The sequence below is a fragment of the Oncorhynchus clarkii genome, chromosome 12 (genome assembly GCF_045791955.1).
Source record: "Oncorhynchus clarkii lewisi isolate Uvic-CL-2024 chromosome 12, UVic_Ocla_1.0, whole genome shotgun sequence".
NCBI classification, from domain to species: Eukaryota; Metazoa; Chordata; class Actinopteri; order Salmoniformes; family Salmonidae; genus Oncorhynchus; species Oncorhynchus clarkii.
The window spans coordinates 96,514,546-96,532,881 of record NC_092158.1 but is presented as its reverse complement, the minus strand read 5'-3'; positions in this window follow the sequence as shown (position 1 = coordinate 96,532,881).

Sequence of the window (18,336 nt, the reverse complement as noted above, 5' to 3'; positions counted from 1 at the left end):
ACACACACACACTGCACACACAAAGACACACACACTGGCATACACACACACACTGGACACACACTCACTGAAACACACTTACATGCTGGATGCACACACACACAATTGACACACACACACACACACACATTGGACACACACACTGATATACACACACACTGACACACACACACACTGGACACACACACATACTGGATACACACACACTGACACACACACACACTGGACACACACACACAGGACACACACACTCTCTGACACACACACTGGACACATACACACACTTGACACACACACTGACACACAGACACACACACACACACACTGACACACACACACACACATACTGGACTCACACACACTGATACACACACACACTGGAAACACACACACAAACACACTGACACACACTGGTCACACTTAAACAAACACGCTGGAAAAGCACACACACACACACACACACACACAAACACACACTGGACACACACACACACACACACTGACACACACACACACACACACTGGACACACAAACACTGGACTCACACACACACACACACACACACACACACACGGACACACACACAATGGACTAACACACACACAGACTGACACACACTGACACACACACACACTGGACACACTTAAAAACACACACACACACACACACACACACTGGACACACATGCACACTTAAACACACACACACACACACAACAGACACTGGACACACACACAGACAAGACACACACTCAGACACACACCACACACACACACACACACTCTGTCGCACACACTGGACACACACACACGGACACACACACACTGGACAAACACACACACACTGGACAAACACACACACACACACACACAGACACACACACACTGGACAAACACACACACCTGGACACACACACACACACACACACACACTGGAAAAACACACACACACACACACACACACATACACTGACATAAACTGGACACATACTGGACACACACACACACACTAACACACACTGACACACACACACACTCAATGGAGACACTTAAACACACACACTGGACAGACACTCAAACACACAGTGGACACACAGACACACACACATATGCGTCTTCCTATAATTGTGAGGACCTTGACACAGGACCTTCAAATGAGGACCATAATTTCTGATAGAAATGGGAACAAACAGACACATTATTCCAGTACTAATTCCCACAAACACAGAGGTGAAAATATAAAGTAACATTCTCAGAACATACTGCACTTGTTTTATACTGTTTTAGATGGATCCTCTGTTTATCATCTTGTTTTATACTGTTTTAGATGGATCCTCTGTTTATCATCTTGTTTTATACTGTTTTAGATGGATCCTCTGTTTATCATCTTGTTTTATACTGTTTTAGATGGATCCTCTGTTTATCATCTTGTTTTATACTGTTTTAGATGGATCCTCTGTTTATCATCTTGTTTTATACTGTTTTAGATGGATCCTCTGTTTATCATCTTGTTTTATACTGTTTTAGATGGATCCTCTGTTTATCATCTTGTTTTATACTGTTTTAGATGGATCCTCTGTTTATCCTCTTGTTTTATACTGTTTTAGATGGATCCTCTGTTTATCATCTTGTTTTATACTGTTTTAGATGGATCCTCTGTTTATCATCTTGTTTTATACTGTTTTAGATGGATCCTCTGTTTATCATCTTGTTTTATACTGTTTTAGATGGATCCTCTGTTTATCATCTTGTTTTATACTGTTTTAGATGGATCCTCTGTTTATCATCTTGTTTTATACTGTTTTAGATGGATCCTCTGTTTATCATCTTGTTTTATACTGTTTTAGATGGATCCTCTGTTTATCATCTTGTTTTATACTGTTTTAGATGGATCCTCTGTTTATCATCTTGTTTTATAGTGTTTTAGATGCATCCTCTGTTTATCATCTTGTTTTATACTGTTTTAGATGGATCCTCTGTTTATCATCTTGTTTTATACTGTTTTAGATGGATCCTCTGTTTATCATCTTGTTTTATTCTGTTTTAGATGGATCCTCTGTTTATCATCTTGTTTTATACTGTTTTAGATGGATCCTCTGTTTATCATCTTGTTTTATACTGTTTTAGATGGATCCTGTGTTTATCATCTTGTTTTATACTGTTTTAGATGGATCCTCTGTTTATCATCTTGTTGTATACTGTTTTAGATGGATCCTCTGTTTATCATCTTGTTTTATACTGTTTTAGATGGATCCTCTGTTTATCATCTTGTTTTATACTGTTTTAGATGGATCCTCTGTTTATCATCTTGTTTTATACTGTTTTAGATGGATCCTCTGTTTATCATCTTGTTTTATACTATTTTAGATGGATCCTCTGTTTATCATCTTGTTTTATACTGTTTTAGATGGATCCTCTGTTTATCATCTTGTTTTATACTGTTTTAGATGGATCCTCTGTTTATCATCTTGTTTTATACTGTTTTAGATGGATCCTCTGTTTATCATCTTGTTTTATACTGTTTTAGATGGATCCTCTGTTTATCATCTTGTTTTATACTGTTTTAGATGGATCCTCTGTTTATCATCTTGTTTTATACTGTTTTAGATGCATCCTCTGTTTCAACATTTAAACTCTAAAATTTAAACAATTTAAACAATAACACCGTTAAAATACCAATGTGATCATTTGTTGTACGTCTTTTATGTTGAATAACAAATAGTACAATTATGTATGGACATACGCTCCACATACACTGCTGATGTCGTAGAAAGGCCATAAAGATCATCAAGGACAACAACCACCCGAGCCACTGCCTGTTCACCCCGCTATCATCCAGAAGGCGAAGTCAGTACAGGTGCATCATCACCACCCGAGCCACTGCCTGTTCACCCCGCTATCATCCAGAAGGCGAAGTCAGTACAGGTGCATCATCACCACCCGAGCCACTGCCTGTTCACCCTGCTATCATCCAGAAGGCGAAGTCAGTACAGGTGCATCATCACCACCCGAGCCACTGTCTGTTCACCCCGCTATCATCCAGAAGGCGAAGTCAGTACAGGTGCATCATCACCACCCGAGCCACTGCCTGTTCACCCCGCTATCATCCAGAAGGCGAGGTCAGTACAGGTGCATCAAAGCAGGGACCGAGAGACTGAAAAACAGCTTCTATCTTAAGGCAATCAGACTGTTTATCAGCCACCACTAACATTGAGTGGCTGCTGCCAACATACTGACTCAACTCCAGCCACTTTAATAATGGAAATTTATGGAAATTGATGGAAATTGATGGAAAAAAATGCATCACTAGCCACTTTACAATGCCACTTAATATAATGTTTACATACCCCACATTTCTCATCTCATATGTATATACTGTACTCGATACCATCTACTGCATCTTGCCTATGCCGTTCTGTACCATCACTCATTTATGTATGTTTATGTACATATTCTTTATCCCCTTACACTTGTGTATATAAGGTAATTGTTGTGAAATCGTTAGGTTAGATTACTCGTTGGTTATTACTGCATTGTCGGAACTAGAAGCACAAGCATTTCGCTAAACTCACATTAACATCTGCTAACCATGTGTATGTGACAAATAAAATGTGATTTTAGTTTATTTAGTTGTACAAGTATACAAGAATATATTGTATTTTTCATAATAAAACATAATTGAAACAAGAAAAGGCATGTTAATTGTGAAAACAATTTCATTTTTGATTTTACATTGCCTTCTCCCAGTTGCAGGTTGATGTTTGTCATGAATCTTGACCTGGAGGCAGAACGGCGTGATTTCCTCCAGATATTAAAAACCTGTTGAGGCTAGGGGGCAGCATTTTCACTTTTGGATGAAAGGCATGCCCAGAGTGAACTGCCTCCTACTCAGTCCCAGATGGGAATATATGCATAATATTATTACTGGCTGATAGAAAACACTCTGCAGTTTCTAAAACGATTTGAATTATGTCGTTGAGTATAACAGAACTCATATGGCAGACAAAAAACCTGAGAAGAAATCCAAACAGGAAGTGAGAACTCAATTTAGAAAACAGTGCCATTGGATGTCCATCTTAGATATGGATGAGCATGCACTTCCTAGGGCTTCCACAAGATGTCACCGTCTTTATATTCTGGTTGTATGATTCTACTATAAAGGTGGGGCACATAATAGCTCTTTGAGTGGGTGGTCTGGCAGAAAGCCTCGGTCTCGTTATGCGCGGTCACGAGAGAGTGTCCTCCCGTTCCTATGCTTTTCTTCAGACAATGAAATTCTCCGGTAGGAACCTTATTGCTGATTAATGTTTAAAACATCCTAAATATGGATTGCATACATCATTTGACTTGTTTCTACGACCTGTAACGGAACTTTTTGAGTTTTGGTCTGGAGGAATTGCTCGTGCTTTTTGAGGATTGAATGCTGGGCTGAGCAAGCTAACAACAAGTGGCTAAATTATGGGCTTTATGGAACTTTATGGAACAAATCAGTCATTTGTTGTCGAACTGGGATTCCTGGGACTGCCTTCTGATGAAGATATTCAAAGGTAAGTGAATATTTATAGTGTTTTTTGTAGCTTCTGTTGACGCCAAAATGGCGGCTATTTCTTTGGGTTCTGAGCGCCGTTCTCAGATTATTATTTTTCCGTACAGTTTGTTTTAAATCTGACACAGTGGTCGCATAGAGGATATGTTTATCTTTAAGTCTGTGAATAACACTTGCAACTTTTATCAATAGTGAGTATTTCTGCAAAATCACCGGATGTTTTGGAATGAAAATATTACTGCATGTAACGCGCCAATGTAAACTGAGATCCTTTATATATATATGCACATTATCGAACAAAACACACAATACATGTACAACATGATGTCCTATGAGTGTCATCTGATGGAGATGATCAAAGGTGATTCATTTTATCTATACATATGCTTTTGTGACTGTGACAAATCGCTGTGTGTGTGTTTGAATTTGGTGGTCATCTAACATAAATATATGTTGTGTTTTCACTGTAAAACATTTTAAAAAACGGACACGATGGGTAGATGAACAAGATGATTATCTTTCATTTGCTGTATTGGACTTGTTAATGTGTGAAAGTTAAATATTACTAAAGAATATTTCTTCAGCTGAATGGGAGGGGGTATTCCCTTTAGGGAACTCCTTGTGCCCCCCTAGCCCCAACTGCAAAGTAAAAATTGGCTATAGGATTAAAATCAGATTGTGTTACTTTGTGCCTGTGTCAGCTAGTGACCACTTTGCTGAACTGCCTCCAGGGCAAGATTCATGACAATAAATGCCAACCTGCCTCCCAGTCATCCCCTCCTTATCTTTGCAAGGCTGCAGAACATGCAAGCTGGTGATGTGGGGGTTCTCTCATAACCCTCAGTCCCCAGGTGGGTAGATGCGAGGTTGAATAAAGAGAATCTAGTGATGTGGGGGTTCTCTCATAACCCTCAGTCCCCAGGTGGGTAGATGGCAGGTTGAATAAAGATAAGCTAGTGATGTGGGGGTTCTCTCACAACCCTCAGTCCCCAGGTGGATAGATGGCAGGTTGAATAAAGAGAAGCTAGTGATGTGGGGGTTCTCTCATAACCCTTAGTCCCCAGCTGGGTAGATGGCAGGTTGAATAAAGAGAAGCTAGTGATGTGGGGGTTCTCTCATAACCCTCAGTCCCCAGGTGGGTAGATGGCAGGTTGAATAAAGAGAAGCTAGTGATGTGGGGGTTCTCTCATAACCCTCAGTCCCCAGGTGGGTAGATGGCAGGTTGTTAAGGGAATTTTTTTAATCAATAATGACTAATTATGTATACATTTCAATCAGGACTGACTAATCAGAATACTATTATGTTACTGTATATGCACTAATCAGAATACTATTATGTTACTGTATATGTACTAATCAGAATACTATTATGTTACTGTATATGTACTAATCAGAATACTATTATGTTACTGTATATGTACTAATCAGAATACTATTATGTTACTGTATATGTACTAATCAGAATACTATTATGTTGCTGTATATGTACTAATCAGAATACTATTATGTTACTGTATATGTACTAATCAGAATACTATTATGTTACTGTATATGTACTAATCAGAATACTATTATGTTACTGTATAGGTATGAATTTTCTTTTTAATCCTAGTACTGAATATAATGTGTGTAAATATAATCAAGAATTAGAACAATGACTGTCTGTTCCTTGGTAGAAATGAATGAACTTATAGCCAGACTGGCTAGAAGGCTTATCTACACAAGGTGGCCTTGGCTCGTTCATATATTATCTTAATAGGGTGAGACGATGTGAGACCCATACAGCGTTTGTACTGGAACGGAGATGGCACGGGTTGGTACTAAAACTAATGACGTCATTTTCAGTTTATAACCTGTGGTAAAATGTGTAATGGGCAGTACTCTCGTGTATAAACGCTGCTGATTGACTTTAAGACTGGGCTCTGTCCATTTTATACAAATAGGAGTCATACAAATTCTTATGGATTGACAGAGTGTTTAATTTGAATTGGGTATTAAAACAGAGGAATTTAATTCCTGTAACAATTGGTCCTTCGAGCCGGATCTAAAATACCCGTCTCTGCCATCTGAAGGTCGTACGCCAAAAAATTGTGCACGAGAGGGAAACCAAAATCTAGCGAAATCGGATAAAAGCCAAATCTATAGACAAGAGGTTCCATGTGAGAGGGAAGCCTAAGAAATAGTGGTGTGAGATAAAGATTATTAGCGTTCTTTTAAAGCCCTCTGACACGACCGGAAAATAAGATATTAACTAACTTAGGTAAGACCTAATATCTGATTCAACAGTCAAAGCTATTGATTTACAACCCCTGGCCTTATAGTTGTATAGGAAAGACCTAATATCTGATTCAACAGTCAAAGCTATTGATTTACAACCCCTGGGTTTATAGTTGTAAGGTAAGACCTAATATCTGATTCAACAGTCAACGCTATTGATTTACGACCCCTGGGTTTATAGTTGTAAGGTAAGACCTAATATCTGATTCAACAGTCAAAGCTATTGATTTACAACCCCTGGGCTTATAGTTGTATAGGTAAGACCTAATATCTGATTCAACAGTCAAAGCTATTGATTTACAACCCCTGGGTTTATAGTTGTAAGGTAAGACCTAATATCTGATTCAACAGTCAACGCTATTGATTTACGACCCCTGGGCTTATAGTTGTAAGGTAAGACCTAATATCTGATTCAACAGTCAACGCTATTGATTTACGACCCCTGGGCTTATAGTTGTATAGGTAAGACCTAATATCTGATTCAACAGTCAAAGCTGTTGATTTACAAACCCTGGGCTTATAGTTGTATAGGTAATAATATCTGATTCAACAGTCAAAGCTATTGATTTACGACCCCTGGGCTTATAGTTGTATAGATAATAATATCTGATTCAACAGTCAAAGCTATTGATTTACAACCCCTGGGCTTATAGTTGTATAGGTAAGACCTAATATCTGATTCAACAGTCAAAGCTATTGATTTACAACCCCTGGGTTTATAGTTGTAAGGTAAGACCTAATATCTGATTCAACAGTCAAAGCTATTGATTTACAAATCCTGGGCTTATAGTTGTAAGGTAAGACCTAATATCTGATTCAACAGTCAAAGCTATTGATTTACAACCCCTGGGCTTATAGTTGTATAGGTAAGACCTAATATCTGATTCAACAGTCAAAGCTATTGATTTACAACCCCTGGGCTCATAGTTGTAAGGTAAGACCTAATATCTGATTCAACAGTCAAAGCTGTTGATTTACAAACCCTGGGCTCATAGTTGTAAGGTAAGACCTAATATCTGATTCAACAGTCAAAGCTGTTGATTTACAAACCCTGGGCTTATAGTTGTATAGGTAATAATATCTGATTCAACAGTCAAAGCTATTGATTTACGACCCCTGGGTTTATAGTTGTAAGGTAAGACCTAATATCTGATTCAACAGTCAAAGCTATTGATTTACAACCCCTGGGTTTATAGTTGTAAGGTAAGACCTAATATCTGATTCAACAGTCAAAGCTATTGATTTACAACCCCTGGGCTTATAGTTGTAAGGTAAGACCTAATATCTGATTCAACAGTCAAAGCTATTGATAAGATTTCCATAAAAGAGACACACACAGACAGAAAAGGAAGGATTGTTTAGAAATTCCTCAAAAGAAGTGTCGGAAACTAGCGGGAGATTACCGTAATAGGAGAACAAAGAGAATGGAAGGGAGGCGTCCAAAATCTCACTCAGACAAAGAACCTGAATGGAAACTGATATTACGAATATAGTCAGGAAGGGTTTTAAAACAGGATGATTTTCAGGGAATTCCCGGTGTCGAAGTTTTGCAACTACGGACAATTATAATAATAATAATGTGTTGAGAGGGGAGTCGTATTGGGGGAAAAAAGGCATTAAAAATAATGGCGACACAATTGAGGTAATACGCTATTTTGCCCAAAATGATCTGGGGAATAATGTATTGAGATGGGAGTCGTATTTAAATAAATGTATCATAGAAGAGAAAGTCACCTAAAGTTAAATGTAGGGAATAACGGAGAGATACGATACAATTTCATTCTATCCGGACGTTATAGCTATTTATGAATCGACTGACATATGATAAATTTAGCACAAAACATGGTACGTTTAAATGTTAGAGTATGGTAAGTTGAGAAGTTGGGTTGTTTTTACTTTGATGATTAGAATTTAAAACTGAACGCAATCTGAATAGGGAATATATATTTTACAGAGGGAGGCAGATGTGTGATGGATTTCACGTTGAACAACATCGTTCCTCAAATGTAAACAGAGAAAAGGGGTTGTGGCATTTAGAGGGAAAATGCGTGCATTATAGCTTAGAGTTACTTTTCAAAAGTGGCTAAAATTTAAAAATATATATATATATTTTTAAAGGAGAAGTATCGTAAAGATAGTCTGAAAGGATGCTACAGCTTGCAACGGAAGTGCTAGGCACTCAATGGGCTATATAGTGCAACGCTTTGGACTATAACATAGGTAAGAATAGTTGAATCGTAAAAAGTTGTGATTGTTTTTCTGATTGTTGGTTAGGTAACGCCTGGGTATTCGAACTAGAAGTTAACGTATCCTAAAAAACACTATCTATTTTTCTCTACTTTTCTTTACGGGGAAAAAGTATGTCTTGTCTTAAAGCAACAGTGCACGTCAATCACAGTGGGTGATATGTGAGTGTATGGCAGTGTATAAAATATTTTGGGACGACAATTTGAAGATAGACTGAATGAGTTACATGAAACATCAAGAGATTTAAAACAAACGATGTGAAGGGATTATCAGAATTATTGGGTGTCGTTGTAGTAGTAAAAGTTTGGGTTAAGGGGATTTCCCTGTTCCCAGTGACAAGGTATTTTACAGGTGTACACACATATGCTAAGTTTTTTTTAGACAAGTGAATAACGTATTGGGAATAGAGTAATTAAAATACTAAGTCAAAGACTCGACAGTTACTTAGAGCAAAATGGATTCTAAATGATAACAAAGAGACAATTACGATTTATGCCCATCAAAATGTTTTTATAAAATTAGCGAATTTAGAGATATTGGTTGGGGTGGTAAATTATAACTCAGGATTTGAACAGATGTGATAAATTAGGTTTGGTTAATCGAACAACAATTATTTACAATTCATTGAAAGTCGTTACGGATTGAGCTGAGGTTGAGCGCTTGTTGATGACATCACTCGCGAGGCACTTTTGTCGCCGCGGACTGGGGGTAACGGAGAAAATGGTTTGTGTCTTTTAGAAGGAAAATGCGTGCATTATTGTTGAGTCAATTTTCAGAAGTTGATAAAAATGTCGAAATACATTTTTAAAACATGTAAGTCGTCAGGAAAGATGCTAAAAACTAGCAGCTGATTCGCTATCATTGATTTGTGGCATTTATCTGGACTGTAATTAGGCCATGAGAAAGGGAGATTGAATGTCTGAATCGTAAATCATCGTGATAATGGATTCTGATGGTTATTGATTTCTGGTTTGATTGTTTATGTAACACCAGTGAATTTGAGCACTGTTTCCATTATGTGGAACAATGTTAGGGTATTAATGTTGAAAAGCAACCTCTATAGTAAAACATAATTGTATATGTTTCGGGAAACTAGCTAGGTTGAATTTGGTTATTTGAGCTTTTCCCCTGATACGTAGACATCTGTAACAGGGGCAAGTTGTTTTTCATTGAGGAACACGCAGATGGTGTTTTGTTTTATTGAGATTTAAACGTGAGTTTCTGAGTAATTTTGTCATCTGAAGCGTTATAGTAGTGAGTTTTTGTATAGTTTGTTTTTTGCTGATAAAAGTGGTTTGTTTATTTGGGTACTGAAGATTGGTTATTCTAGGAGTTGATTTAACTTAATTAAGCATTTGTTCTGGTGTGGTTAAGTAGGATTCTTCATACCGGGACGGATGGAATTTATCTAAAATAAGTGAGTTGAAGGAGTCAAGGGAAAATGCGACTGCATTTTTATTAAATATCTGGGATTAAATTACGGATTTCTTAGACTGAGAAATGTACGACATTTGCGGCAGAGGGAAAAAGTAATACATTAATGTTATCTGGTTAATTGTATCTAAGGGTAGCATGTTCATTTAAGTAAACATATACATTGACGTTGTTAAAACTTATGATTAATGATTTGAGTTAAAGGGGAATGATCATTAGATTTAGTTTATAGTTCACTTTTGAGTTTCTGAATCGGAATTAGCATAGTGAACGCTAGTTAGGCGTGTTGTGTCTCACTATTAGATGTTTCCTGGGATTATAATCTTGGGGAGAATGAGGCCATAAACGACCAAATTAAAACAGGTCTGCAAGTATATACAAATAAAACCATTGTTAGGACTATTTGTTTTAGTGCAAAGGTATTTTAAAGAGGCACGCTCACATAGGGAACTTTATGAGTTTTTAGTTTATGAGTTTTAATTATACAAGTGAATTTTTTTTATTTTATGACCTATTGATCTTATCGTGACTGTCTTTTGAGGTCTGATCAGCCTCAGGGGAGAGTCATTTGTATAATGAATGTGGTCACATTGAGTTACTAGTTTTAAGGTAAATTAATTATAATGGAGTTTAGGTTTTCAGGGGTTTAGAATTATTGTTTGAACCGCAAATGAGAAAGTGGTTCAGGATAATCCATGTATAATGAGACAAAGTAAACACGATCAAATACAAAAACAAATAAACGTAACACGAAAACCGAAACAGCCTAATACTGGTGCAAAGTAACACAGAGACAGGAACAAGGACATCAGGACACTAAGGACAATCACCCACGAAACACTCAAAGAATATGGCTGCCTAAATATGGTTCCCAATCAGAGACAACGATAAACACCTGCCTCTGATTGAGAACCACTTCAGACAGCCATAGACTTAACTAGAACACCCCACTAAGCTACAATCCCAATACCAACACACCACATACAAAAACCCATGCCACACCCTGGCCTGACCAAATAAATGAAGATAAACACAAAATACTTTGACCAGGGTGTGACAGAACCCCCCCCCCCCCCTAAGGTGCGGCCTCCCGGACGCACATCAAAACAATAGGGATTGTTAGGGTGGGCGTCTGTCCATGGTGGCGGCGCGGGACGTGGACCCCACTCTATCAATGTCTTAGTCCCTCCTCCTTGCGTCCTAGGATAGTCCACCCTCGCCGCCAACCATGGCCTAGTAGTCCTCACCCAGAATCCCACTGGACTGAGGGGCAGCTCGGGACTGAGGGGCAGCTCGGGACTGAGGGGCAGCTCGGGACTGAGGGGTAGCTCGGGACTGAGGGGAAGCTCGGGACTGAGGGGAAGCTCGAGGGGAAGCTCGGCACTGAGGGGAAGCCCAGCACTGAGGGGAAGCCCAGCACTGAGGGGAAGCCCAGCACTGAGAGGAAGCTCAGCACTGAGAGGAAGCTCAGGCAGGTAGTTGGATCTGGCAGATCCTGGCTGGCTGGCGGTTCTGGCAGATCCTGGCTGACTGGCGGATCTGGAAGAGTCTGGTTGACTGGCAGATCTGGAAGAGTCTGGCTGACTGGCAGATCTGGAAGAGTGTGGCTGACTGGCAGATCTGGAAGAGTCTGGCTGACTGGCAGATCTGGAAGAGTGTGGCTGACTGGCAGATCTGGAAGAGTCTGGTTGACTGGCAGATCTGGAAGAGTCTGGCTGACTGGCAGATCTGGAAGAGTGTGGCTGACTGGCAGATCTGGAAGAGTGTGGCTGACTGGCGGATCTGGAAGAGTCTGGCTGACTGGCGGATCTGGAAGAGTCTGGCTGACTGGCGGATCTGGAAGAGTCTGGCTGACTGGCGGATCTGGAAGAGTCTGGCTGACTGGCAGATCTGGAAGAGTGTGGCTGACTGGCAGATCTGGAAGAGTCTGGCTGACTGGCAGATCTGGAAGAGTCTGGCTGACTGGCAGATCTGGAAGAGTGTGGGTGACTGGCGGATCTGGAAGAGTCTGGCTGACTGGCAGATCTGGAAGAGTCTGGCTGACTGGCGGATCTGGAAGAGTCTGGCTGACTGGCAGATCTGGAAAAGTCTGGCTGACTGGAAGAGTCTGGCTGACTGGCTGCTCCATGCTGACTGGCTGCTCAATGCTGACTGGCGGCTCTGGCTGCTCCATACAGACTGGCAGCTCTGGCGGCTCCTTGCAGACTGGCAGCTCTGGCGGCTCCTTGCAGACTGGCAGCTCCTTGCAGACTGGCAGCTCCTTGCAGACTGGCAGCTCCTTGCAGACTGGCAGCTCTGTGTAGACCGGCAGCTCTGTGTAGACTGGCAGCTCTGGTTGCTCCATGCAGGCTGGCAGCTCTGGCTGCGCTGAACAGGCAGGAGACTCCAGCAGCGCAGGAGAGGAGAAAGGCTCCGGCAGCGCTGAACCGGCAGGAGACTCCGGCAGCGCAGGAGAGGAGAAAGGCTCTGGCAGCGCTGGAGAGGCGAGGCGCACTGTAGGCCTGATGCGTGGTGCTGGCACTGGTGGTACTCAGGTGCCATCAAATCCCCGACACGCTCCGTCGGGCAAATTCCATGTTTAAAACACCAACACAGCAACTCCCTCATTACTCTCTCCTCCAATTTCCCCATTAACTCCTTCACAGTCTCTGCTTCGCTCACCTCCAACACCGGCTCTGGTTCTGGTCTCCTCCTTGGCTCCTCACGATAAACAGGGGGAGTTGGCTCAGGTCTGACTCCTGACTCTGCCACACTCTCCCTGAGCCCCCCCCCAAGACATTTTTGGGGCTGACTCTCGGGCTTCCATCCGCATCGCCGTGCTGCCTCTTCATACCGGCGCCTCTCCGCTTTCGCCGCCTCCAGTTCTTCCTTGGGGCGGCGATATTCTCCTGGCTGAGCCCAGGGTCCTCTTCCGTCTAATTCGTCCCACCATGTCCAGTCCTCCTCGCGCTGCTCCTGCTGCCTTTCACCACGCCGCTTGGTCCTGTTGTGGTGGTTGATTCTGTAATGGTTTTCTTTCGGTGAAGCAGAGTCGGACCAAAATGCAGCGTAGCTATTGCGATCCATGTTTAATGAGACAAAGTAAACACGATCAAATACAAAAACAAATAAACGTAACACGAAAACCGAAACAGCCTAATACTGGTGCAAAGTAACACAGAGACAGGAACAAGGACATCAGGACACTAAGGACAATCACCCACGAAACACTCAAAGAATATGGCTGCCTAAATATGGTTCCCAATCAGAGACAACGATAAACACCTGCCTCTGATTGAGAACCACTTCAGACAGCCATAGACTTAACTAGAAAACCCCACTAAGCTACAATCCCAATACCAACACACCACATACAAAAACCCATGCCACACCCTGGCCTGACCAAATAAATGAAGATAAACACAAAATACTTCGACCAGGGCGTGACAATCGGAGTCGGTGCAGCCAGCTGGTTTCTCCACGCATCGCGCCGACAGAAACAAATATCTTTCTGGTAAGAAGAGGGGCTTATGCTTTATGGTTAACGAGACGTGGTGTGGCCACAACTTACATACAGGAACTCAAGTCCTTCTGTTCACCCGATTTAGAATTCCTCACAATCAAATGTCGACCGCATTATCTACCAAGGGAATTCTCTTCGATTATAATCACAGCCGTATATATTCCCCCCCAAGCAGACACATCGATGGCTCTGAACGAACTTTATTTGACTCTTTGCAAACTGGAATCCATATATCCGGAGGCTGCATTCATTGTAGCTGGGGATTTTAACAAGGCTAATCTGAAAACAAGACTCCCTAAATTGTATCAGCATATTGATTGCGCAACCAGGGCTGGAAAAACCTTGGATCATTGCTACTCTAACTTCCGCGACGCATATATGGCCCTGCCCGCTCTCCTTTCGGAAAAGCTGACCACGACTCCATTTTGTTGATCCCTACAGACAGAAACTGAAACAACAAGCTCCCACGCTGAGGTCTGTTCAACGCTGGTCCGACCAATCTGATTCCACACTCCAAGACTGCTTCCATCACGTGGACTGGGATATGTTTCGTATTGCGTCAGACAACAACATTGACGAATACGCTGATTCGGTGAGCGAGTTCATTAGAACGTGCATTGAAGATGTCGTTCCCATAGCAACGATTAAAACATTCCCAAACCAGAAACCGTGGATTGATGGCAGCATTCGCGTGAAACTGAAAGCGCGAACAACTGCTTTTAATTAGGTCAAGGTGACCGGAAACATGACCGAATACAAACAGTGTAACTATTCCCTCTGCAAGGCAATCAAACAAGCTAAGCGTCAGTATAGAGACAAAGTAGAATCTCAATTCAACGGCTGGCTGGCAGCTCTGGCTGCGCTGAACAGGCAGGAGACTCCGGCAGCGCAGGAGAGGAGAAAGGCTCCGGCAGCGCTGAACCGGCTGGAGACTCCGGCAGCGCAGGAGAGGAGAAAGGCTCCGGCAGCGCTGGAGAGGCGAGGCGCACTGTAGGCCTGATGCGTGGTGCTGGCACTGGTGGTACTGGGCCGAGGTAGACACAAGAGGTATGTGGCAGTGGTCTACAGTCAATCACGGATTACAAAAAGAAAACCAGCCCGTCCCGGACCAGGATGTCTTGCTCCCAGGCAGACTAAATAACTTTTTTGCCCGCTTTGAGGACAATACAGTGCCACTGAGATGGCCCGCAACCAAAACATGCAGACTCTCCTTCACTGCAGCCGACGTGAGGAAAACATTTAAACGTGTCAACCCTCGCAAGGTTGCAGGCCCAGACGGCATCCCGCGCCGCGCTCAGAGCATGCGCAGAGCAGCTGGCTGGTGTGTTTACGGACATATTCAATCAATCCCTATCCCAGTCTGTTGTTCCCACATGCTTCAAGAGGGCCACCATTGTTCCTGTTCCCACGAAAGCTAAGGTAACTGAGCTAAACGACTACCGCCCCGTAGCACTCACTTCCGTCATCATGAAGTGCTTTGAGAGACTAGTCAAGGACCATGTCACCTCCACCCTACCTGAGACCCTAGACCCACTCCAATTTGCTTACCGCCCAAATAGGTCAACAGACGATGCAATCTCAACCACACTGCACACTGCCCTAACCCATCTGGACAAGAGGAATACCTATGTGAGAATGCTGTTCATCGACTACAGCTCGGCATTTAACACCATAGTGCCCTCCAAGCTCGTCATCAAGCTCGAGACCCAGGGTCTCGACCCCGCCCTGTGCAACTGGGTACTGGACTTCCTGACGGGCCGCCCCCAGGTGGTGAGGGTAGGCAACAACATCTCCACCCCGCTGATCCTCAACACTGGGGCCCCACAAGGGTGCGTTCTGAGCCCTCTCCTGTACTCCCTGTTCACCCACGACTGCGTGGCCATGCACGCCTCCAACTCAATCATCAAGTTTGCGGACGACACAACAGTGGTAGGCTTGATTACCAACAACGACGAGACGGCCTACAGGGAGGAGGTGAGGGCTTTCGGAGTGTGGTGTCAGGAAAATAACCTCACACTCAACGTCAACAAAACTAAGGAGATGATTGTGGACTTCAGGAAACAGCAGAGGGAACACCCCCCTATCCACATCGATGGAACAGTAGTGGAGAGGGTAGTAAGTTTTAAGTTCCTCGGCGTACACATGTTAGAGGAATTCTAAATTCCTATATGTTTTGTAGCAAAACCAATTTCACACTATCTATTTCATAATAAGTTGTACGTTTATAATTTTGCATGAAATAGCGAGAGACCAGTCTTAAAAACAAGTTCAGCATTTATTATTGATGAGTACTGGCCCAAAATACAAAGAACCTTACCTTTTAAAGAGACAACATAAAATGACATCATCAGTTTCTCACACCCTCTCCGATCCACACAATAGCACAGTGTCTTCAGGTCTGGAGATTGTCTCCTACTCCCCTCATAAAACAAACATTCCAATCTGTCTAAAATACATACTCTCCTCCACTAATGGAACATCAAAGAACATTCTTATCTGTCTAAAGAGATATACCCTCCTTCTCCCTTAAACCTGCAAGGTACAGACAATTCATTTGTTTTACCTACATTTTCGGTCCTAGTTTAACCAAAAACCCATACATTTCATACCATAACACAATAGTATTAAAACTTAATGGTTCTAATTTAAATGTATACATAATTAATCATTTCAACTATAATTTCCTCCAACAACACATCACAGACAAACTGAATTGGTCCACCCACACAGACAGCATCGTGAAGAAGTATCTAACTGTATCTTGCCTATGCTGCTCTGTACCATCACTCATTCATATATCTTTATGTACATATTCTTTATCCCCTTACACTTGTGTCTATAAGGTAGTAGTTTTGGAATTGTTAGCTAGATTACTTGTTGGTTATTACTGCATTGTCGGAACTAGAAGCACAAGCATTTCGCTACACTTGCATTAACATCTGCTAACCATTTGTATGTGACAAATAACAATTTATTTGATTTGATTTGAAACAACAAATACGTCAATAAATGAGTAAATGGACAGTAAACAAAACCCAGAGGACTTTAGATGTTTAGTTGTAGAAAGTAGAGCCATGGGACAGGGTCAGAAAGGTCAGTATGTTTGATACCTGGTTACAGAGGTGACATGACAAGCATAAGGTCCATTATAACACAGTGAAGTAGGGCCATGGGACAGGGTCAGAAAGGTCAGGATGTTTGATACCTGGTTACAGAGGTGACATAACAAGCATGAGGTCCATTATAACACAGTGAAGTAGAGGTGGGAGCTAAAAGCAGACATGGACAGTGAGACGGTGTGAGGAGGTCAGGGGTCAAACACTAGATCAGGACAGGTAGAAATGGCAGGGCTGGAAATAGACAGAGACACATTCTGATCATGGCTCAGACCTGACCTGAGACACCCAATCAGAAGATGTCATAACAAAGTCCTGACCTGAGACACCCAATCAGAAGATGCCATAACAAAGTCCTGACCTGAGACACCCAATCAGAAGATGTCATAACAAAGTCCTGACCTGAGACACCCAATCAGAAGATGCCGTAACAAAGTCCTGACCTGAGACACCCAATCAGAAGATGTCATAACAAAGTCCTGACCTTAGACACCCAATCAGAAGATGTCATAACAAAGTCCTGGCCAGTAGGCTATATGGGATTTCCTTTCATCAAAATCCAGAACATTTAAATGAGGCATCTGTCAATAAAAAGTTACTTTAGAGCTTTACTTGTTGTGTCCAGTGTGTGTGTGCCATTTAGTGAAAGGATGGAATGACTTAGTGTTACTACCATTTAGTGAAAGGATGGAATGACTTAGTGTTACTTCCATTTAGTGAAAGGATGGAATGACTTAGTGTTACTACCATTTAGTGAAAGGATGGAACGACTTAGTGTTAATACCATTTAGTGAAAGGAAGGAATGACTTAGTGTTACTACCATTTAGTGAAAGGATGGAATGACTTCAGAGTGTTACTACCATTTAGTGAAATGATGGAATGACTGCAGAGTGTTACTACCATTTAGTGAAAGGATGGAACGACTTAGTGTTACTACCATTTAGTGAAAGGATGGAATGACTTCAGAGTGTTACTACCATTTAGTGAAATGATGGAATGACTGCAGAGTGTTACTACCATTTAGTGAAAGGATGGAACGACTTAGTGTTACTACCATTTAGTGAAAGGATGGAATGACTTAGTGTTACTACCATTTAGTGAAAGGATGGAATGACTTAGTGTTACTACCATTTAGTGAAAGGATGGAATGACTTAGTGTTACTACCATTTAGTGAAAGGATGGAATGACTTCAGATTGTTACTAACATCATAT